Raw genomic sequence first — 21,786 nt, 5'->3', positions numbered from 1 at the left:
CTGTGGGTTGTCTTTTTGTTTTGTTTATTGTTTGCTGTACAAAAGCTTTTAAGTTTAATTAGGTCCTATTTGTTTATTTTTGTTTTTATTTTCATTACTCTAGGAGGTGGATCAAAAAGGATACTGATATGATTTATGTCAGAGAGTGTTCTGCCTATGTTTTCCTCTAAGAGTTTTACAGTATCTGGCCTTATGAACATTTTCTTATATGTGGCTTCTTCTGTGTATTATCTATTGTGTCTTTTTATATTTATTAAGTTTTAATATTTAAATTATTTTATAATAAACATATTAACCTTTAAAAAGAAAACAAACATAATAGAACAAATGCAGGTTGTTATTAATTACATTGTGCATTAGAAGCAATAAGTATTATAGCACTTGAACCCATGAAATAGAAGAGAATCTTGAAAAGCCCAGTAGGAGTTCATACAAAAAGATAAAGAGATGAGAGATGTTGATCCCAAACAGGATAGAGAATGAAAATCAATCCTAAAAAGTATAGGTATTCCTATGGCTGGATTTGGCAGTGGTGGTAGGATGGGAGGAGCAGATGAGAAGACTTGATATAGAAGAAATAACTAAAGATGTATTTTAAGAAATCTGAGTTGAAATAAAAGGCTGGAATAATATTAAATAGGTGATTCTATTGTGCAACTAAATTTGAAACCCACTGATCTAATTAATTTGTGCAGTTTCTTCCACCTGGAGCCCTCTTTGAATTTAAATTCCAGCAATGTATTTATATTTTAAATACATATATTTTAAAATATGTATTATCACATCCTCTGCCTTTCTTTTCACACTCACTTTGGAGGGAGAATGGAGGAGAAGAGTTTCTACAGAATTTTTGTAATTTAGTGATTTCAAAATAACATATGATCTCAATGGCTTCATAGGAAAAAAAAGTGTGACTTGATAAAAGGTCAGGTGAATTTATGAATTTTTTTACACAAAGCTCTTTGGGGAATTTTTCCTATTAAAAGAAGCCATCATCTTAGAAAACAAATTTTTAACCTTTTACTATCCTTGGAATATACTTGCTTTAATTTTTTGTTTATGAGGGTGTTTTAAATTATGAAAATGAATAAATTAATGGACAGAAATAGCCCCAAATCCTCTCATGATGATTAATATGAATGGGGTTGGGGGCAGAAGAAAGCAACTCAGAATGACACAGAGGGAGAAACTTTAGAATTTCAGGGGATTTTTCTGTTAAAATCTGACTAGGAACTGACTCTTCAAAGACTTTACAGCAACTTTCCCTGAAAACATAACCTTCCTTTTTAGGTTGCCTGTTTTTTAGAGGACTTTTTAGCCAAAGGTCAAGGGAGAACTTCTTCTTAATGAGGGTCCAAATTAGTTAAAATAGTTTGCTTTTATGTTTTGTTTTGATCAAAGTTGCTTACTCTCTTTTTAACATTATATTAAATTATCATCAGATAGAATTCGCATTGTTTCCCCTTTTACAGGTGAAATTTCTCTCTCCTGAGTCCCTAGAGGCTCTTCATCCTAGTCTCTCTCTCCCACTTTTCCTCCTGTTCCATCTCCCCAAGTTAGGAGAGACTGATAGAAAAGGTTCACCAAATTGAAATTTTGGTGACATAACTTGGTCCCTCTTCTCTTTTTTGATGTTACTGGCCTCCTGACACACTGATGGAATTCAGGTATGACTTTCCTTTCTCATTTGGGGACACTGAAAGAAGAATGTTCTCTACTTTCTAACAACAAAGTAGCAAGCATGCAACGATTTCTCTTGACCTCGCAAAAGACCAAGACTGAAGAACATCTTATGCTTTCATTCTCTTTCTCTTTGTTATAACTTATATAAATTATCTCTTGGGAATGGAGTGCCCTAGGCCTTTCTCTTCCATTCTCTAATAATAGTGTACCATTCTGAGTTTCCAGATGAAGAAATTATTATCAAATGACAAATGGCCATGAAGGCCCTTTGGCCAGATTGTCTAACGGTCCACTCATACACAGTCCCTGTAGGCTCGGACCTTTTAGAGTTTCCATTGTACTTTTAATAACACTTTTTTTTTTCTTACTGGAGCACCTTTGATAGGCCTGATGATGTATTATATTTTCTCTTTGGATGAGTTCCTAAGAGATGTGTCCATTATGGGAATTACATGTTTCTTCCACCTGCACTTTAGGCCCATCACATTCAGGACCACCTCTGACTTGAGCTGGAGGGATAAAGGGAAACCTTGCTGAGTGTCAAACTCCACCCTCAGCTGCTGGTGCCCTCTACCTAGATCTTCATTGCATAGTTCACAGACTTGGGCTTGGGATTTTGTTTCTGTTTGTCCAGAACTCCCAATTCCTTCACTCGTCCTTCTTTCTAGGCCCTCCTCTGATAATCTAAGTACCCCATCCTTGCCACTGCCTTCCCCAGACTTGAAGTCGGAAGAGTAGTTGGATGGAGGTGTGCATTTTCAGGGGTGGAAGAGTCACGAGGGAAACCACCACTGTCTTTGAGCACATTCCCCAAAAGTGGCACATTTTCAACAATTTCTCCAAGTAAATATGAACGTGACTATTGTTAAGACTGAGAAATAAAGCCTTTAGAGAAGTGAATATAAGAATAAAACATGGTGATCAGACCATGAGTTGCGTAGAGAAGGTGGTTTAAAGTTCAGCCCGCCCATCCATTTTGCACCCTACCATCATTCCACGAACCAGCAGGCTCTATGCAGTGGCAGTTAGACCAGGCACAAGTCTCTGCTCTAAGCATCTTCCCTGCCTAGACTTACGGCATCTTCCTGCCTCTCCCTGATTTATGTGACCCTTTCTGAACTCAAACTTTCCATCCAGTTGACTTGTAGTATGTGCCATTTCTTCACTGGTCTTGTCAAAGTCCTGCTGTTGTTCCCCTTGACTTAGAAGACACAGTCATTCTGGAATCTCAAGTGGTTCCCCATGAGCAGAACTTAAAAGAAAGGGAGAGGGGAGGGGGATGCCAAAAAAAATCCATTTGGGCCTGATCCCTTATTCACAAAGGGGCTCAACTGTAGATTTTTAGCCTTATGTTCTATTGAGGTATTACATACAGAGATACTAACGGGGTTAAGAGACAAAGACATTTGTTGTAGAACTTTACATTTTTGTCCCTTCATTGGAGCAGACTTCCACAGTGCAGTATGAATTGATATTTTTTCATGATTTGTAGTTGTGATGAATAGCATAGTTGCATTTATGATAATTTGTGTTAAAAGCACTATTGTTAATTATAAACTTATTATATATGTTTATGTACAATTATTCTAAGTCTATCTTGTATTTCATCATTTTTTTAATATGCTGGAGCCTCAGAAAAATAGAAGTGACCCAAACCTCTCTTGGCCTCTGAGAGGCTCTACAATTCTATTAATATAATGACATATGATGGATACTTGGTTGAATAGTCTACTACCGTTGTTCAGAGTTTGAAGTTACTGTGCACTGGTGTAGCTCAAGACTTTCTGGAGCGATGGACTCCATTCTTTCCTTCTTCCACCATTGTTATGCCTTACCAGAGCTTTTCACCTTATTGGCATCTTACTTGGAAAGTGTGTAAATGTTCCTTAACAATGATGTCTTGCCTAAGCCTCAAGGGACTTATGTGTCCTGCTTCATTTGTTATTTGTTATGCCTGTGCTCTGCCAGATGGAGTTGTTTGCCAGGGTGTAGGGAGAAGTCTCTGGGGATAACCTTTCTCCCACCTCTCTCTTTCCCTTCTAACGCCCCCTCCTACCCCCACCATGGGAATCAGGTCCTTCTAAAAGAATTCAGGGAATTCTCGCAATGAACTTGGCTTTTGGACTTTCTCTTCTATTTTCCTTTCCATACCTAACCAGAAAGGTGACCCAATTCATTTCCTCAGAGACCTTTAGAAAAGAAAATTCCAAAGACACTTTGGGCATTTGATCTGCATGTTTGCATTATGTAAGAAGGAATTTATAAGTATATCTTTAAAATTGTGCTTAATTTTGGGAGAGTCAAAGGAGAAAAAATTACAAAGAGTAACATACCAGATATCTTATTCAGTCATTCTGAATTAAACATTGCCAATATTTTGTCTCATTGACTCTCAGTTTTTTGTTTATTGGTTAGTTAAGGAATAATACACTACAGATCTAGGTCAGCCTCCCTTAAACTATATCCCCATCATATTCCCTCCCGTTCCCCACACCCCTCTCTTCTGGTGTGTTTGAAGTGCTGTCTAGTGTCTTCCAGTATGTCCTCAAATAGGTTTACATACAGTTTTACATATCTCTACATATAGAAATATACACATATAATATGCCTATGCTTTTAAATGCTATCTGTTTGTAAAAGATAAGTATAAAAATACATGTAAGATTATTTTCTTTTGTATATGTATATGGTTAATACACACAAATAGCATCATACTATATGTGTCAACCTCCATCTTGCTTTTCTTTTTCAGCATCACTTTTGATATCTATATCTATATTTATAGATTTAGAGATCTTTTAGCTGTCACTGAACATTGGATTGCATGGATATAATACATTTCATTCATCCATTCCCTTATTGATGAGCATTAAGGTTTTTCCACTTATTTGCTAATATTAACAGTGCTTCCGTGAACATCCTTGATGTTTTCCCTTCGTGTACATACATGTGTTTTTCGAGAGTGTATACTGAGACATAGAATTAGTGAATTATTGGTTATGTATATTTTCAATTTTATTAGATGCTGCCATATAATACCAGTTTATATTCCCAACAGCAAAGTATATTTTTCTCCAAATCCTGATCAGTAATGATATTTTCAGACTTTGAAATTTTGCTACTTTGATGGTTTAAAGTAGTATCTCAGTGTTGTTTTAATTTATGTTCTCCTAACATTAATGAGGAGGAGTATTATTTCATGAACGTATTAGACATGTAGATTGCTTCATTTGTGAATCGCCTATTTATATCTTTTGTCTTTTTCTATTGCATTGTCTTTTTTCTATCAATTTGAGATAGTTCTATATATAATACAAATATTAGTCCTTTTCTAATTGTTATTACTGAAAAGACTTTTCCCAATCAATTGCTTCTCTTTTAACTTTGCTCAGTGTTTTTAACTCTATAGACCTTTTAATGTAGTCAATTTTTTTCCTTTTGGTTGCTCCTTTTGCCTTTTTTAAAGAATGTGTAACCGCTATATTTCCTATTCAAAAATTGCCTTAGCTATTCATGTACTTTGACTTACATGAATTTTGGATTCAGGTTATCAGATTTGCTGAAGAAATCATTTTGTAATTTTATTGGAACTTATTAAATATGTAGCTTAACTTGAGGAGATATTTTTATTAAAATGTGTCCTTTCATCCTTGAAAATAATCTTTATTTATTCAGATTTTTTTATTATGCCCTCCACAAAATTTTCAGAATTTCTCTATAAAAATCTAACGTTGAAAAAATTAATTTCTTGACATTTTATAATATTTGCTGCTCTTGAGAATGACTTGGTATAAAAAAATTGGTAGAAGAAATACTTTTTTTTTTTATAAAGAACTCTATTTTTTTTTAAACAGATATTTTTATTTATTTATTTATTTTTGGCTGTGTTGGGTCTTCGTTTCTGTGCGAGGGCTTTCTCTAGTTGTGGCGAGCGGGGGCCACTCTTCATCGCGGTGCGCGGGCCTCTCACTATTGCGGCCTCTCTTATTGCAGAGCACAGGCTCCAGATGCGCAGGCTCAGTAGCTGTGGCTCGCGGGCCCAGTTGCTCCGCGGCATGTGGGATCTTCCCAGACCAGGGCTCGAACCCGTGTCCCCTGCATTAGCAGGCAGATTCTCAACCACTGCGCCACCAGGGAAGCCCAAAAGAAATATTTTTGAGTTGTTATGCTGACTTTTTATCTTACTGGAAAATTCTGCTGAATTATCTTGTTCATAGTTTTTCCATTCCTTGCCTTGATTTTGATAAGATTATCCTATCATTTGCAAATAATGACAAATTTTTCTCTTCCTTTCAGAAGTGGACAACGTGGTTAACTTTTTAAATTTCCAAACTACAACAGATTGACTGATGTGCAGTCTGTCTGACACATTCTCTAATTCTTACGCTACTTATTCTTTTCTTATTCTATTGACTAGGACTTATAGAACAATGTGCAATAGTTGTGGTCTCCAGACTTTAACAGAAATATTTTTAAAGTTTTATCATTAAATATATTTGCTGAAGGATCTTTAAAAATATCCTTCTCTCATTAGGGTAAGGAATTTCCTTATTTTACTAATTTACTAAGCAATTTTTTTTCATAGAATGCCTTTTCTATAGCCATTGAAATCACCATTAAAACATGTATTAATGTGATAACATTAACAGTACCTAGATTTTTTTGCTACTGATCATGACTTTATTTCTGGAATATGTACTACTTTATCATTATTAACAAATTTTGCGTTCAATTTACTTATAATTTATTTAGAAAGTTGGCATCTATTTTATGCGTGTGTGTATGTGTATGTATGTAATTAAACGTGGTGCCTAACTCTGTTCATTTAAACACTTCCATTTAATTTTGCCACTTTGGTTTATTAAGCACCTGAGAAGTAAACTATCATTTCTTCATGGGGAACTTCTCTGAACTCCAGCCTAAATTACAGTCCTTTGTTAGCCCTCTCACTGTACCCTGTATTATAATTACATAGTTATCTATGAAGATGATTATTGACCGAGTCACCCACTAGGCTTTAAGTTCCATAAGGTCAGGGGATTTTATCTGTTTAACTCACTGCTGTAATCCTGGGGCCTAACTTGCAACTAGTACATAGTAGATACTTTAAAAATTATTTGTGGAATGAATAAATGATTAAATAAATAGTAGTTTGAAAGCTGATGATGTTCCAGAGTTTTTCTCTGTTTAAAACTTGCCTGATGTTGATATAACAACTCAATGTTCGTTACTAGGCTGCTTTTTCCAGTATCTTCCCCTGCTTGGACTGATATGCCAAAGTATTTCTTTGAAGTCCCTGAGACTGGATAAATCCCAGTGAATCCCCTTCCTCCTCACTGAGTACACTGCACATCATGACAAATCAGGGTAGTTTTCTAAACTTAGCAACTAAATATTACTAAAACAAACATACCGCCTAGTAGGTATTTTCTTCAGTTTTCATCTATGGGAAATTGTACATTCACATGCTTCAACGCATCCTACAAACCAAAGCATAATTAAGCAATGATTGTTACTCAAGAGTTGGTAAACATTGACTTTTCAAGGCCAAAGATAAATGTGCCAAAAGCCAGCTCTGGATGGGGCCTCCAGATCCTTGGAGATTAGTCAAATAGAGAGAGGCAGTCAGCCTTTCATACCACAGCTCCTTGGAAGGTACCAGGAATTCTGTGGACAGTATCTGTTTCTCTGATTCCCTTTCTCACCAAAGGTTCCTAATTTTCAACACAATTGTTGACATTTAGGCTAGTTCCACACAAAGTGTTTAACAGTTGACTAAAGGTAATCTCATTCTTTGCCCTTAATTACACCTTTGAGGGGGTTCTGGGGAATTGTCAAAACATTTTCTTTTCTGATTTCTTAGTAGTAAACATGTCATCATTAAGAAAAGGAATAGCCACCTTTTGCCAGTAGTGACATTTTAAAATTAATTAATTTTACTTTACTATATTTATACCCCAAAATAATTGGAGGCCGTTGCAAATTTCCATCAATTATTAGGCTACCAATAGTGGTTAATATTATTAAATGCATTGCTAAAATCACATGGTATTCAAAGTTTGTCAATTTTACAATTCCAGTTTACAATTAAATCCTGGATAAGTATTAATTCAAAGGGTGCTTTTTTTCAAATGAGCAAATTCATTTTTTTCATTGACAAAAGTAGAATTTGTTCATTTAAAAGATGCATCCTTTGAATGACAACTTATTCAAGACATCGTGAGTTGAAAACTATACTAGGTGCTGGGCACAAAGTATGTTCCCCACCATCATGGAACTTGTAGGCACGTAAGGGAATGGGTAGTTTTGTACTGTATCAACCTAGCTTCCCCTTTTGTGTATAGTTCTGGTTTAATGTTGGCCACAAGAAACATCATGAAGTTTCATCACCGTGAAATTCGGAAGGGGAGGGGAAGGGGAAGTAGGTGTAAGGCACCAGGCACTGCTGCCCTCATACACGTTGCCACTGCTCTGCTGGCTCCCTTGTTGGCATCAAGCAGCAGCCAGCCAGCAGCTCCTCCTGCTCCTGCCCCATTGACTCCCTCTGCTTTTCTGAGTCCTGGGCCAGATATTTGTGTATTTCCATGGAGAAGGGTACCTGCTTCTTCCGCACGTTTCCCACATCATGAAGGTAGGAGGTTGCTATAGACTGAATGGTTGTGTCCCTTCAAAATTCATATGTTGAAATCTAAATTCCAACTGGATGGTTTTTGGAGAGGACGCCTTTGAGAGATGATGAATATAAAAGAGATCCCAGAGAGTTTCCCCATTCTTCCACCGGGTGAGGTTACAGAGAGAAGATGGGAATCTATGAACCAGGAAGTGGGCTCTCACCAGACACTGAATCTGCTGGCATCTTGATCTTGGACTTCCCAAAGTCCAGAACTGTGAAAAATAAATTTCTATTGTTCATAAGCCACCCAGTCTATGGCATTTTGCTATAGCAGCCTGAATACACTAAGACAGAGGTGGTGTGAGATGAACATGGGTTCTGGTTGTCTTCATGGGTTATTGTTTGTCCTTACTCTCCCCATTTCATGCCTAGCCTTTCTTCCTAACTGCTAATCCTGCTGACCTATGGAGACTTCAGGCCCACCACCAGAGGCAAGGCAACAGCCTTCCACAGACTTCACCAGCATCCACAATTGCATAAGGACTAATCCCTATAATACTTCTTGCTTTTGATATTACTCAGGGTGGTTCTATTTCTCTGATCAAATCTGAGTGATACAGGGAGACAGACATTGCTCAAAGAATCGTGCAATATACTCTACAATTGTGTTAAGGGATTTCAAGGAGGAGTACGAGCTACAATGAGATCATACAAATACAGTGCCTTAATTTAGATTGGGGAAGGAGGTGTCAGAGAAAGCCCCTTTGAAGAAGTAATATGTTAGCTGAGATCTGGAGTTTGAGTAGACACTAGCCAGGTCAAGAGTTAGACAAGAGGAATAGCAGTGAGCAAGAGCTCTGAGGTCTGCCCTACTGGAGGAACTGAAAGAAGATGAGAGTGGCCAGGACAGAGGGAAGGAGGCACTGAGTGGTAGAGGGGCCAGGTCATCAGGGCCCTGTACCCAGTTCAACGTCTTGAGGCTTTACTCAACGGGGATATAACAGGAACAGGTTTCTGTTTTTAAAAGGTTTCTCTGGCTGCTATGTAAACAAAGTGATTATCTATATATTTGCAAATGATATCTGTTTGTTGACAATTAAGCATTTACTATAATGGAATTCAAAATTCAGCACTTGGCTGTCTCTTGAAATAAAAATTACCTGTCAAAATCTCAAGTTTGTGGAAAAATAAAGACTTGGCCCCAGAGCACTCAAAGCCTGACCATCACATATATGGAAGGCGGCTTAATTGTTATTCTTGATGAATCACACTGTAGTATGATAGATGCCTTATGCCTTCACATTTTTGGCAGTAGTGAGCAAGGAAAGCTCTACACTGTCAAGATAGTAACTGCAAAAAATGAATTAGAAAGAGAAGATTATTTGAACCTCAGTTTAAAAACATGCTGAATGGGGCTTCCCTGGTGGCACAGTGGTTAAGAATCCACCTGCCAATGCAGGGGACATGGGTTCGATCCCTGGTCTGGGAAGATCCCACATGCCTCAGAGCAACTAAGCCTGTGTGCCACGACTACTGAGCCCATGTACCACAACTACTGAAGCCCGCATGCCTAGAGCCCGTGCTCCGCAACAAGAGAAGCCACCACAATGAGAAGCCCGCGCAACACAATGAAGAGTAGCCCCCGCTCGCTGCAACTACAGAAAGTGCACGTGCAGCAACAAAGACCCAACATAGCCCAAAATAAATAGATTAATTAATTAATTAATTTTAAAAAAACATGCTGACCTTATTCAGACACAGAAGTCTTCTTAAATATCACAAAATCTGTCTCTTTCCATTCGATCTTGAGTTAGCCACATGGCGATAATTTTGCCTATAGAAAACATCTTGTTCTAGCAATGGAGGTGCCTTCCACCACCTCTGTTGCACTCCATATTTTTGTTATCCATTTTTATTTCCTCTCAGGAAGGAGGTTTGGGGCTATAATTCATCAAACTTCAAAACTGTATTTCCGGGACTCTTTGCTAACTTAAATGGCCAAAATCTGAGTCATGTAAAGAAAAAAAATAACAGAGGTGATGATGATGATGGAATATGGAGAGGTAAGGGAAGACTGGCTTAAGAACAAGTTCTTTAGGAGCTGCAGATGGTGGCGGCGGTGGCGGCGGCTGCTGTTGGGGCTGAGGAGCGAGTTCACAGTAAAGGTGCTAAGAAAGACAATGTAAGACAGTAAAATAATTAAATATTTTTACTGAGCCGTGTGGCTGAAAGGGTCTTGGTGCTCCGGCCGTGTGTCAGGCCTGTGCCCCTGAGGTGGGAGAGCCGAGGTCAGGACATTGGTCCACCAGAGACCCCCCAGCTCCACATAATATCAATCAGCAAGAGTTCTCCCAGAGATCTCCATCTCAATGCTAAGACCCAGCTCCATTCAACAATGAACAAGCTACAGTGCTGGACGCCCTATGCCAAACAACTAGCAAGACAGGAGCACAACTCCACCCATTAGCAGAGAGGCTGCCTAAAATCATTTATAAGGTCACAGACACCCCCAAAACACACCACCGGATGCAGTCCTGCCCACCAGAAAGACAAGATCCAGCCTCATCTACCAGAACACAGGCACCAGTCCCCTCCAACAAGAAGCCTACACAACCTACTGAACCAACCTTACCCATTGGGGGCAGAAACCAAAAACAACAGAAACTACGAACCTGCAGCCTGCAGAAAGGAGACCCCAAACACAGTAAGTTAAGCAAAATGAGAAGACAGAGAAATACATAGCAGATGAAGGAGCAAGATAAAAACCCACCAGACCAAACAAATGAAGAGGAAATAGGCAGTCTACCAGAAAAAGAATTCAGAGTAATGATAGTAAAGATGATCCAAAAACTTGGAAATAGAATGGAGAAAATACAAGAAACGTTTAACAAGGACCTAGAAGAACTAAAGAGCAAACAAACAATGATGAACAACACAGTAAATGAAATTAAAAATTCTCTAGAAGGAATCAATAGATGAATAACTGAGGCAGAAGAATGGATAAGTGACCTGGAAGATAAAATAGTGGAAATAACTACTGCAGAGCAGAATAAAGAAAAAACAATGAAAAGAACTGAGGACAGTCTCAGAGACCTCTGGGACAACATTAAACACACCAACATTCGAATTATAGGGGTCCCAGAAGAAGAAGAGAAAAAGAAAGGGACTGAGAAAATATTTGAAGAGATTATAGTTGAAAACTTCCCTAATATGGGAAAGGAAATAGTCAGTCAAGTCCAGGAAGCACAGAGAGTCCCATACAAGATATACAAGGAAAAACATGCCAAGACACATATTAACCAAACTATCAAAAATTAAATACAAAGAAAAAATATTAAAAACAGCAAGGGAAAAACAACAAATAACATACAAGGGAATCCCCATAAGGTTAACAGCTGATCTGTCAGCAGAAACTCTGCAAGCCAGAAGGGAGTGGCAGGACATATTTAAAGTGATGAAAGAGAAAAAGCTACAACCAAGATTACTCTACCCAGTAAGGATCTCATTTAGCTTCGACAGAGAAATTAAAACCTTTACAGACAAGCAAAAGCTAAGAGAATTCAGCACCACCAAACCAGCTTTACAACAAATCCTAAAGGAACTTCTCTAGGCAGGAAACACAAGAGAAGCAAAAGACCTACAATAACAAACCCAAAACAATTAAGAAAATGGGAATAGGAACATACATATCTATAATTACCTTAAATGTAAATGGATTAAATGCTCCCACCAGAAGACATAGACTGGCTGACTGGATACAAAAACAAGACCCGTATATATGCTGTCTACAAGAGACCCACTTCAGACCTAGGGACACATACAGACTGAAAGTGAGGTGATGGAAAAAGATATTCCATGCAAATGAAAATCAAAAGAAAGCTGGAGTAGCAATTCTCATATCAGACAAAATATACTTTAAAATAAAGACTATTACAAGAGACAAAGAAGGACACTACATAATGATCAAGGGATCAATCCAAGAAGATATGACAATTGTAAATATTTATGCACCCAACATAGGAGCACCTCAATACATAAGGCAACTGCTAACAGCCGTAAAAGGGGAAATCAACAGTAACACAATCATAGTGGGGGATTTTAACACCCCACTTTCACCAATGGACAGATCATCCAAAATGAAAATAAATAAGGAAACACAAGCTTTAAATGATACATTAAACAAGATGGACTTAATTGATATCTATAGAACATTCCATCCAAAAACAACAGAATACACTTTCTTCTCAAGTGCTCATGGAACATTCTCCAGGATAGATGATATCTTGGGTCACAAATCAAGCCTTGGTAAATTTAAGAAGATTGAAATCGCATCAAGTATCTTTCCTGACCACAATGCTGTAAGACTAGGTATCAATTACAGGAAAAAATCTGTAAAAAATACAAACACATGGAGGCTAAACAATACACTACTTAATAACAAAGAGATCACTGATGAAATCAAAAAGGAAATCAAAAAATAGCTAGGAACAAATGACAATGAAAACATGACGACCCAAAACCTGTGGGATGCAGCAAAAGCAGTTCCAAGAGGGAAGTTTATAGCAATACAATCCTACCTCAAGAAACAAGAAACTTCTCAAATAAACAACTGAAACTTACACCTAAAGCAATTAAAGAAAGAAGAGCAAAAAAAACCCAAAGTTAGCAGAAGGAAAGAAATCATAAAGATCAGATCAGAAAAAAATGAAAAAGAAATGAAGGAAATGGTAGCAAAGATCAATAAAACTAAAAGCTGGTTCTTTGAGAAGATAAACAAAATTGATAAAGCATTAGACAGACTCATCAAGGAAAAAAGGGAGAAGACTCAAATCAACAGAATTAGAAATGAGAAAGGAGAAGTAACAACTGACACTGCAGAAATACAAAGGATCATGAGAGATTACTACAAGAAACTGTATGCCAATAAAATGGACAACCTGGAAGAAATATACGAATTCTTAGAAAAGCACAACTTTCCGAAAATGAACCAGGAAAAAATAGAAAATATAAACAGACTAAACACAAGCACAGAAATTAAGACTGTGATTTAAAATCTTCTAACAAACAAAAGGCCAAGACCAGATGGCTTCACAGGCAAATTCTATTAAACATTTAGAGAAGAGCTAACACCTATCCTTCTCAAACTCTTCCAAAATATTGCAGAGGGAGGAACACTCCCAAACTCATTCTACGAGGCCACCATCACTCCGATACCAAAACCAGACAAAGATGTCACTAAAAAAGAAAACTACAGGCCAATATCACTGAAGAACAGAGATGCAAAAATCCTTAACAAAATACTAGCAAACAGTATCCAACAGCACATTAAAAGGATCATACACCATGATCAACTGGGGTTTATCCCAAGAATGCAAGGATTCTTCAATATACGCAAATCAATCAATGTGATATACCATATTAACAAATTGAAGGAGAAAAACCATATGATCATCTTAATAGATGGGGAAAACGTTTTTGACAAAATTCAACACCCATTTATGATAAAAAAAAAAACTCTCCAGAAAGTAGTAATAGAGGGAACTTACCTCAAATTAATAAAGGCCATATATGGCAAACCCACAGCAACATCTTTCTCAGTGGTGAAAAACTGAAACGATTTCCTCTAAGATCAGGAACAAGGCAAGGTTGCCCACTCTCACCACTATTATTCAATATAGTTTTGGAGGTTTTAGCCACAGGAATCAGAGAAGTGTGCACACTACTTTGTGTGTGCCCTTCAAGAGTGGAGTCTCTGTTTTCCCCAGTCCTGCCAGAGTCCTGCAATCAAATCCTGCTAGCCTTCAACCTCTGATTCTCTAGGAATTCCTCTTCCTGTTGCCAGACCCCCAGGTTTGGAAGCCTGACGTGGGGCTCAGAACCTTCACTCCAGTGGGTGGACTTCTGTGGTATAAGTGTTCTCCAGTTTAGGAGTCACCCACCCAGCAATTTTGGGATTTGATTTTATTGTGATTGTGCCCCTCCTACCATCTCATTGTGGCTTCTCCTTTGTCTTTGGATGTGGGGTATCTTTTTTGGTGAGTTCCAGTATCTTCCTGTCGATGATTGTTCAGTAGTTAGTTGTGATTCTGGTGTTCTCGCAAGAGGGAGTGAGAGTATGTCCTTCTACTCCGCCATCTTGAACCAATCTCCTGTATATGTATATCTGATTCAGTTTGTTATAAAGCAGAAACTAACACACCGTTGTAAAGCAATTATACTCTAATAAAGATGTTAAAAAAAAAAAAAGGAAGAAGCTCTTTAAATGGAAAGGCTTAGAGAAAATACAATTATGGGATGGGTTGTTTTTCCCAGAGAAAGAAAACTCTAATAATGAAGACTGATAAATACTAACAAATAAAGAGATAAGAAACAGGAGGTTATTATAATGGGTCTGATGAATGAAAGGTCTGTGGCAGTGGGAACAAATAGGAGTGCAGATGCACAAATCTTTTAAGAAGTAAAGGCAACAAGACCTGGAGTTTGCTGGAATATTAGCGGGATAGGAGACATGGTGACTCAGTAATTATATTACGGTTGAAACTGAGAGTTCTGGAGAATGGTAGAGATATTTTTTTATTTCAAAAAATTTTTGAGATTGAGTAGTGCTAATGCAGAAGGTGGTAACTCTGGGTCTTCTCTTTAGGTTAAACAGAAGAATTGAGACTCCTTTTAAACTATTACAGAATTTCCATTTTCTTCAGGTATTCAAATGCAATCAAACTACTTCATTCTAGAGACTCTTGAGACCTCAGATATTTGAGAATGGAAAGCTTTATTTTTTTCAGAATAGCACAACATATGGACATGGTCTCTCAAGCCAGAATTGGTATGGCCTTTAATGGCCTTAGGTCTTCCCTTTTTTTGTTAAGTTTGTAGCCTTGGTGAATTAATGCAGAGGGAAAGTATTTCAGAATGGAATTTTCATGGTAATGACATGACTGGTATTTTGGCTCTTTGTATTCACCTGAACTACCTGTAGTTACATCTATGACAAATAGTATTATAAGAATATCACCATGCACTTGGATATTGTCCTACTCAGATTATAGGCTGCCCTTGGTATTCACTGGAACTAGGTTTTCCCCAAAGGCACGTGTTCTGGGGAAAAAAGAGTGTGCGAGCTGTTTGTATATTTTGGAGATTAATCCTTTGTCAGTTGCTTCGTTTGCAATTATTTTCTCTCATTCTGAGGGTTGTCTTTTTGTTTTGTTTATGGTTTCCTTTGCTGTGCCAAAGCTTTTAAGTTTCATTAGGTCCCATTTGTTTATTTTTGCTTTTATTTTCATTACTCTAGGAGGTGGGTCAAAAAAGATCTTGCTGTAATTTATGTCATAGAGTGTTCTGCCTATGTTTTCCTCTAAGAGTTTTATAGTGTCTGGCCTTAAATTTAGGTCTTTAATCCATTTTGAGTTTATTTTTGTGTATGGTGTTAGGGAGCAATTCTAATTTTTTTCTTTTACATGTAGCTGTCCAGTTTTTCCAGCACAGCTTACTGAAGAGACTGCCTTTTCTCCATTGTATATTCTTGCCTCCTTTGTCATAGATTAGGTGACCACATGTGCAAGGGTTTATCTCTGGGCTTTCTATCCTGTTCCATTGATCTATATTTCTGTTTTTGGGCCAGTACCATACTGTCTTGATTACTGTAGCTTTGTAGTATAGTATGAAGTCGGGGAGCCTGATTGTCCAACAACAGAGGAATGGATAAAGAAGATGTGGTACATATATACAATGGAATATTACTCAGCCATGAAGAGGAATGAAATAGTGCCATTTGCAGAGACATGGATAGACCTAGAGATGGTCATACAGAGTGAAGTAAGTCAGAAAGAGAAAAACAAATATCGTATAATATTGCTTAAGTGTGGAATCTAGAAAAATGGTACAGATGAACTTATTTGCAAAGCAGAAACAGACACAGATGTAGAGAACAAACCTGTGGATACCAAGGGGGGAAGTGTTGGTGGGATGAATTGGGAGATTGGGATTGACATATATACACTACTATGTATAAAATAGATAACTAATGAGAACCTATTGTATAGCACAGGGAACTCTACTCAGTGCTCTGTGGTGACCTAAATGGGAAGGGAACCTAAAAAAGAGGGGTATATGTATATGTATAGCCGATTCACTTTGCTATGCAGCAGAAACTAACACAACATTGTAAAGCAACTATACTCCAATAAAAATAAAAATAAAACAATGTGTGAGGAGGAGATGGTATTTGGTGCCAGCCTCCACTTACCTCCACCCATCCCCTCCTCTACCTAGTCTGCCAGTCGCAGTTTGAGTGATCTTTTCTCTTGCACCTCCTGGAATTCTCACTCACCTTTTCCCTATCTGGGCCTTTCTCTGCTCCTAGACTCTGTAAGTAGGAGAACAGATTCCATTATTTACGTGGTTGGCAAGAGAGAAATAGCAATTCTTATCTATGACGGAAAGCTCCTCAGATGGGGGAGTTGTGAACATTCCGTTAGTTCACTCAGAGAAGTAAAAAAGGTTGGGAATCTGGGACTAAGAATTATGTTTTTAAACTGTAAAGTGTATTCTGCTGTAGTTTCTTTGGATTCAGTTATGGAGGGCTGGTGGCTCCAACTTTAGGGCCCTAAGAGGGAGCTGGTAGAGTTCGTTGTGCAGCACATGCCCTGATTCTAGAAAGCTTCTGGAAAGAGACTTCATTGGCACTTCCCAGTGCTAGGTGTTTGGAGTCCGTTCCTTTTTTCTTTTTTTTCAACATAAAAATGGTATCAGTTTCAGCCTTCATTCTCTTTTAAGGCTACCATGGATATTCAAAATCTTCAAACTTTTTCCTCCCTGCTTTCTCCCTTCCACTGACGTGCACAAATCACTAAGTTACTTTAAAACCTTTTTATCTTTGGAAAGACTAGAGCTCCAGAAAATCTGGGCAATTCTTTTTTTTTTTTTTTTTTTAATGTCTGAAGCATTTATATTAACATATTTCCATACATATTTCCATACAAATACAAATATAAGATTTTTAGAAATTTCATGTAATGTCTGAAACATTTATATTAACATATTTCCATACAAATAACCCAATGAAAGTTTAGTATTAGTTGTTTTGTTTGTTTGTTTATACTGCAGGTTCTTATTAGGCATCAATTTTATACACATCAATGTATACATGTCAATCCCAATCGCCCAATTCAGCACACCACCATCCCCACCCCACCGCAGCTTTCCCCCCTTGGTGTCCATATGTCCATTCTCTACATCTGTGTCTCAATTTCTGCCCTGCAAACCGGCTCATCTATACCATTTTTCTAGGTTCCACATACATGCATTAATATACGATATTTGTTTTTCTTTCTGACTTACTTCACTCTGTATGACAGTCTCTAGATCCATCCACTTCTCAACAAATGACTCAATTTTGTTCCTTTTTATGGCTGAGTAATATTCCATTGTATATATGTACCACATCTTCTTTATCCATTCGTCTGTTGATGGGCATTTAGGTTGCTTCCATGACCTGGCTATTGTAAATAGTGCTGCAATGAACATTCGGGTGCATATGTCTTTTTGAATTACGGTTTTCTCTGGGTATATGCCCAGTAGTGGGATTGCTGGGTCATATGGTAATTCTATTTTTAGTTTTTTAAGGAACCTCCATATTGTTCTCCATAGTGGCTGTATCAATTTACATTCCCACCAAGAGTGCAAGAGGGTTCCCTTTTCTCCACACCCTCTCCAGCATTTGTTGTTTGTAGATTTTCTGATGATGCCCATTCTAACTGGTGTGAGGTGATACCTCATTGTAGTTTTGATTTGCATTTCTCTAATAATTAGTGATGTTGAGCATCTTTTAATGTGCTTCGTGGCCGTCTGTATGTCTTCGTTGGAGAAATGTCTATTTAGGTCTTCTGCCCATTTTTGGATTGGGGTGTTTGTTTCTTTAATATTGAGCTGAATGAGCTGTTTATATATTTTGGAGATTAATCCTTTGTCCGTTGATTCGTTTGCAAATATTTTTTCCCATTCTGAGGGTTGTCTTTTCGTCTTGTTTATGGTTTCCTTTGCTGTTGAAGTTTCATTAGGTCCCATTTGTTTATTTTTGTTTTTATTTCCATTACTCTAGGAGGTGGATCAAAAAAGATCTTGCTGTGATTTATGTCAAAGAGTGTTCTTCCTATGTTTTCCTCTAAGAGTTTTATAGTGTCCAGTCTTATAGTTAGGTCTCTAATCCATTTTGAGTTTATTTTTGTGTATGGTGTTAGGGAGTATTCTAATTTCATTCTTTTACATGTAGCTGTCCAGTTTTCCCAGCACCACTTATTGAAGAGACTGTCTTTTCTCCATTGTATATCTTTGCCTCCTTTGTCATAGATTAGTTGACCATAGGTGTGTGGGTTAATCTCTGGGCTTTCTATCTTGTTCCATTGATCTATGTTTCTGTTTTTGTGCCAGTACCATATTGTCTTGATTACTGTAGCTTTGTAGTATAGTCTGAAGTCAGGGAGTCTGATTCCTCCAGCTCCATTTTTTTGCCTCAAGACTGCTTTGGCTATTCGGGGTCTTTTGTGTCTCCATACAAATTTTAAGATGATTTGTTCTATCTCCGTAAAAAATGCCATTGGTAATTTGATAGGGATTGCATTGAATCTGTAGATTGCTTTGGGTAGTATAGTCATTTTCACAATGTTGATTCTTCCAATCCAAGAACATGGTATATCTCTCCATCTGTTGGTATCATCTTTAATTTCTTTCATCAGTGTCTTATAGTTTTCTGCATACAGGTCTTTTGTCTCCCTAGGTAGGTTTATTCCTAGGTATTTTATTCTTTTTCTTGCAATGGTAAATGGGAGTGTTTCCATAATTTCTCTTTCAGATTTTTCATCATTAGTGTATAGGAATGCAAGAGATTTCTGTGCATTAATTTTGTATCCTGCAACGTTACCATATTCATTAATTAGCTCTAGCAGTTTTCTGGTGGCAGTTTTAGGATTCTCTATGTATAGTATCATGTCATCCGCAAACAGTGACAGTTTTACTTCTTCTTTTCCGATTTGGATTCCTTTTATTTCTTTTTCTTCTCTGATTGCCGTGGCTAGGACTTCCAGAACTATGTTGAATAATAGTGGTGAGAGTGGACATCCTTGTCTCGTTCCTGATCTTAGAGGAAATGCTTTCAGTTTTTCACCATTGAGAATGATGTTTGCTGTGGGTTTGTCATATATGGCCTTTATTATGTTGAGGTAGGTTCCCTCTATGCCCACTTTCTGGAGAGTTTTTATCAGAAATGGGTGTTGAATTTTGTCAAAAGCTTTTTCTGCATCTATTGAGATGATCATATGGTTTTTATTCTTCAATTTGTTAATATGGTGTATCACATTGATTGATTTGCGTATATTGAAGAATCCTTGCATCCCTGGGATAAATCCCACTTGATCGTGGTGTATGATCCTTTTAATGTGTTGTTGGATTCTGTTTGCTAATATTTTGTTGAGGATTTTTGCATCTATATTCATCAGTGATATTGGTGTGTAATTTTCTTTTTTTGTAGTGTCTTTGTCTGGTTTTGGTATCAGGGTGATGGTGGCCTCATAGAATGAGTTTGGGAGTGTTCCTTCCTCTGCAATTTTTTGGAAGAGTTTGAGAAGGATAGGTGTTAGCTCTTCTCTAAATGTTTGATAGAATTCACCTGTGAAGCCATCTGGTCCTGGACTTTTGTTTGTTGGAAGATTTTTAATCACAGTTTCAATTTCATTACTTGTGATTGGTCTGTTCATATTTTCTGTTTCTTCCTGGTTCAGTCTTGGAAGGTTATACCTTTCTAAAAATTTGTCCATTTCTTCCAGGTTGTCCATTTTATTGGCATAAAGTTGCTTGTAGTAGTCTCTTAGGATGCTTTGTATTTCTGCGGTGTCTTTTGTAACTTCTCCTTTTTCATTTCTGATTTTATTGATTTGAGTCCTCTCCCTCTTTTTCTTGATGAGTCTGGCTAATGGCTTATCAATTTTGTTTATCTTCTCAAAGAACCAACTTTTAGTTTTATTGATCTTTGCTATTGTTTTCTTTGTTTCTATTTCATTTATTTCTGCTCTGATCTTTATGATTTCTTTCCTTCTGCTAACTTTGGGTTCTGTTTGTTCTTCTTTCTCTAGTTTCTTTAGATGTAAGGTTAGATTGTTTACTTGAGATTTTTCTTGTTTCTTTAGGTAGGCTTGTATAGCTATAAACTTCCCTCTTAGAACTGCTTTCGCTGCATCCCATAGGTTTTCGGTCGTCGTGTTTTCATTGTCATTTGTCTCTAGGTATTTTTTGATTTCCTCTTTGATTTCTTCAGTGATCTCTTGGTTATTTAGTAACGTATTGTTTAGCCTCCATGTGTTTGTCTTTTTTACGTTTTTTTCCCTGTAATTCATTTCTAATCTCATAGCGTTGTGGTCAGAAAAGATGCTTGATATGATTTCAATTTTCTTAAATTTACTGAGGCTTGATTTGTGACCCAAGGTGTGATCTATCCTGGAGAATATTCCGTGTGCACTTGAGAAGAACGTGTAATCTGCTATTTTTGGATGGAATGTCCGATATATATCAATTAAATCTATCTGGTCTATTGTGTCATTTAAAGCTTCTGTTTCCTTATTTATTTTCATTTTGGATGATCTGTCCATTGGTGTAAGTGAGGTGTTAAAGTCCCCCACTATTATTGTGTTACTGTCAATTTCCTCTTTTATAGCTGTTAGCAGTTGCCTTATGTATTGAGGTGCTCCTATGTTGGGTGCATATATATTTATAATTGTTATATCTTCTTCTTGGATTGATCCCTTGATCATTATGTAGTGTCCTTCCTTGTCTCTTGTAACATTCTTTATTTTAAAGTCTATTTTATCTGATATGAGTATAGCTACTCCAGCTTTATTTTGATTTCCATTTGCATGGAATATCTTTTTCCATCCCCTCACTTTCAGTCTGTATGTGTCCCTAGGTCTAAAGTGGGTCTCTTGTAGACAGCATATATATGGGTCTTGTTTTTGTATCCATTCAGCCAGTCTATGTCTTTTGGTTGGGGCATTTAATCCATTCACGTTTAAGGTAATTATCGATATATATGTTCCTATGACCATTTTCTTAATTGTTTTGGGTTTGTTTTTGTAGGTCCTTTTCTTCTCTTGTGTTTCCCACTTAGAGAAGTTCCTTTAGCATTTGTTGTAGAGCTGGTTTGGTGGTGCTGAATTCTCTTAGCTTTTGCTTGTCTGTAAAGCTTTTGATTTCTCCATCAAATCTAAATGAGATCCTTGCCGGGTAGAGTAATCTTGGTTGTAGGTTCTTCCCTTTCATCACTTTAAGTATATCATGCCACTCCCTTCTGGCTTGTAGAGTTTCTGCTGAGAAATCAGCTGTTAACCTTATGGGAGTTCCCTTGTATGTTATTTGTCGTTTTTCCCTTGCTGCTTTCAATAATTTTTCTTTGTCTTTAATTTTTGCCACTTTGATTACTATGTGTCTCGGCGTGTTTCTCC

This window comes from Balaenoptera ricei, chromosome 7 (assembly GCF_028023285.1).
Source record: "Balaenoptera ricei isolate mBalRic1 chromosome 7, mBalRic1.hap2, whole genome shotgun sequence".
Taxonomy (NCBI): domain Eukaryota; kingdom Metazoa; phylum Chordata; class Mammalia; order Artiodactyla; family Balaenopteridae; genus Balaenoptera; species Balaenoptera ricei.
Note: the sequence above shows the minus strand (reverse complement) of the source record.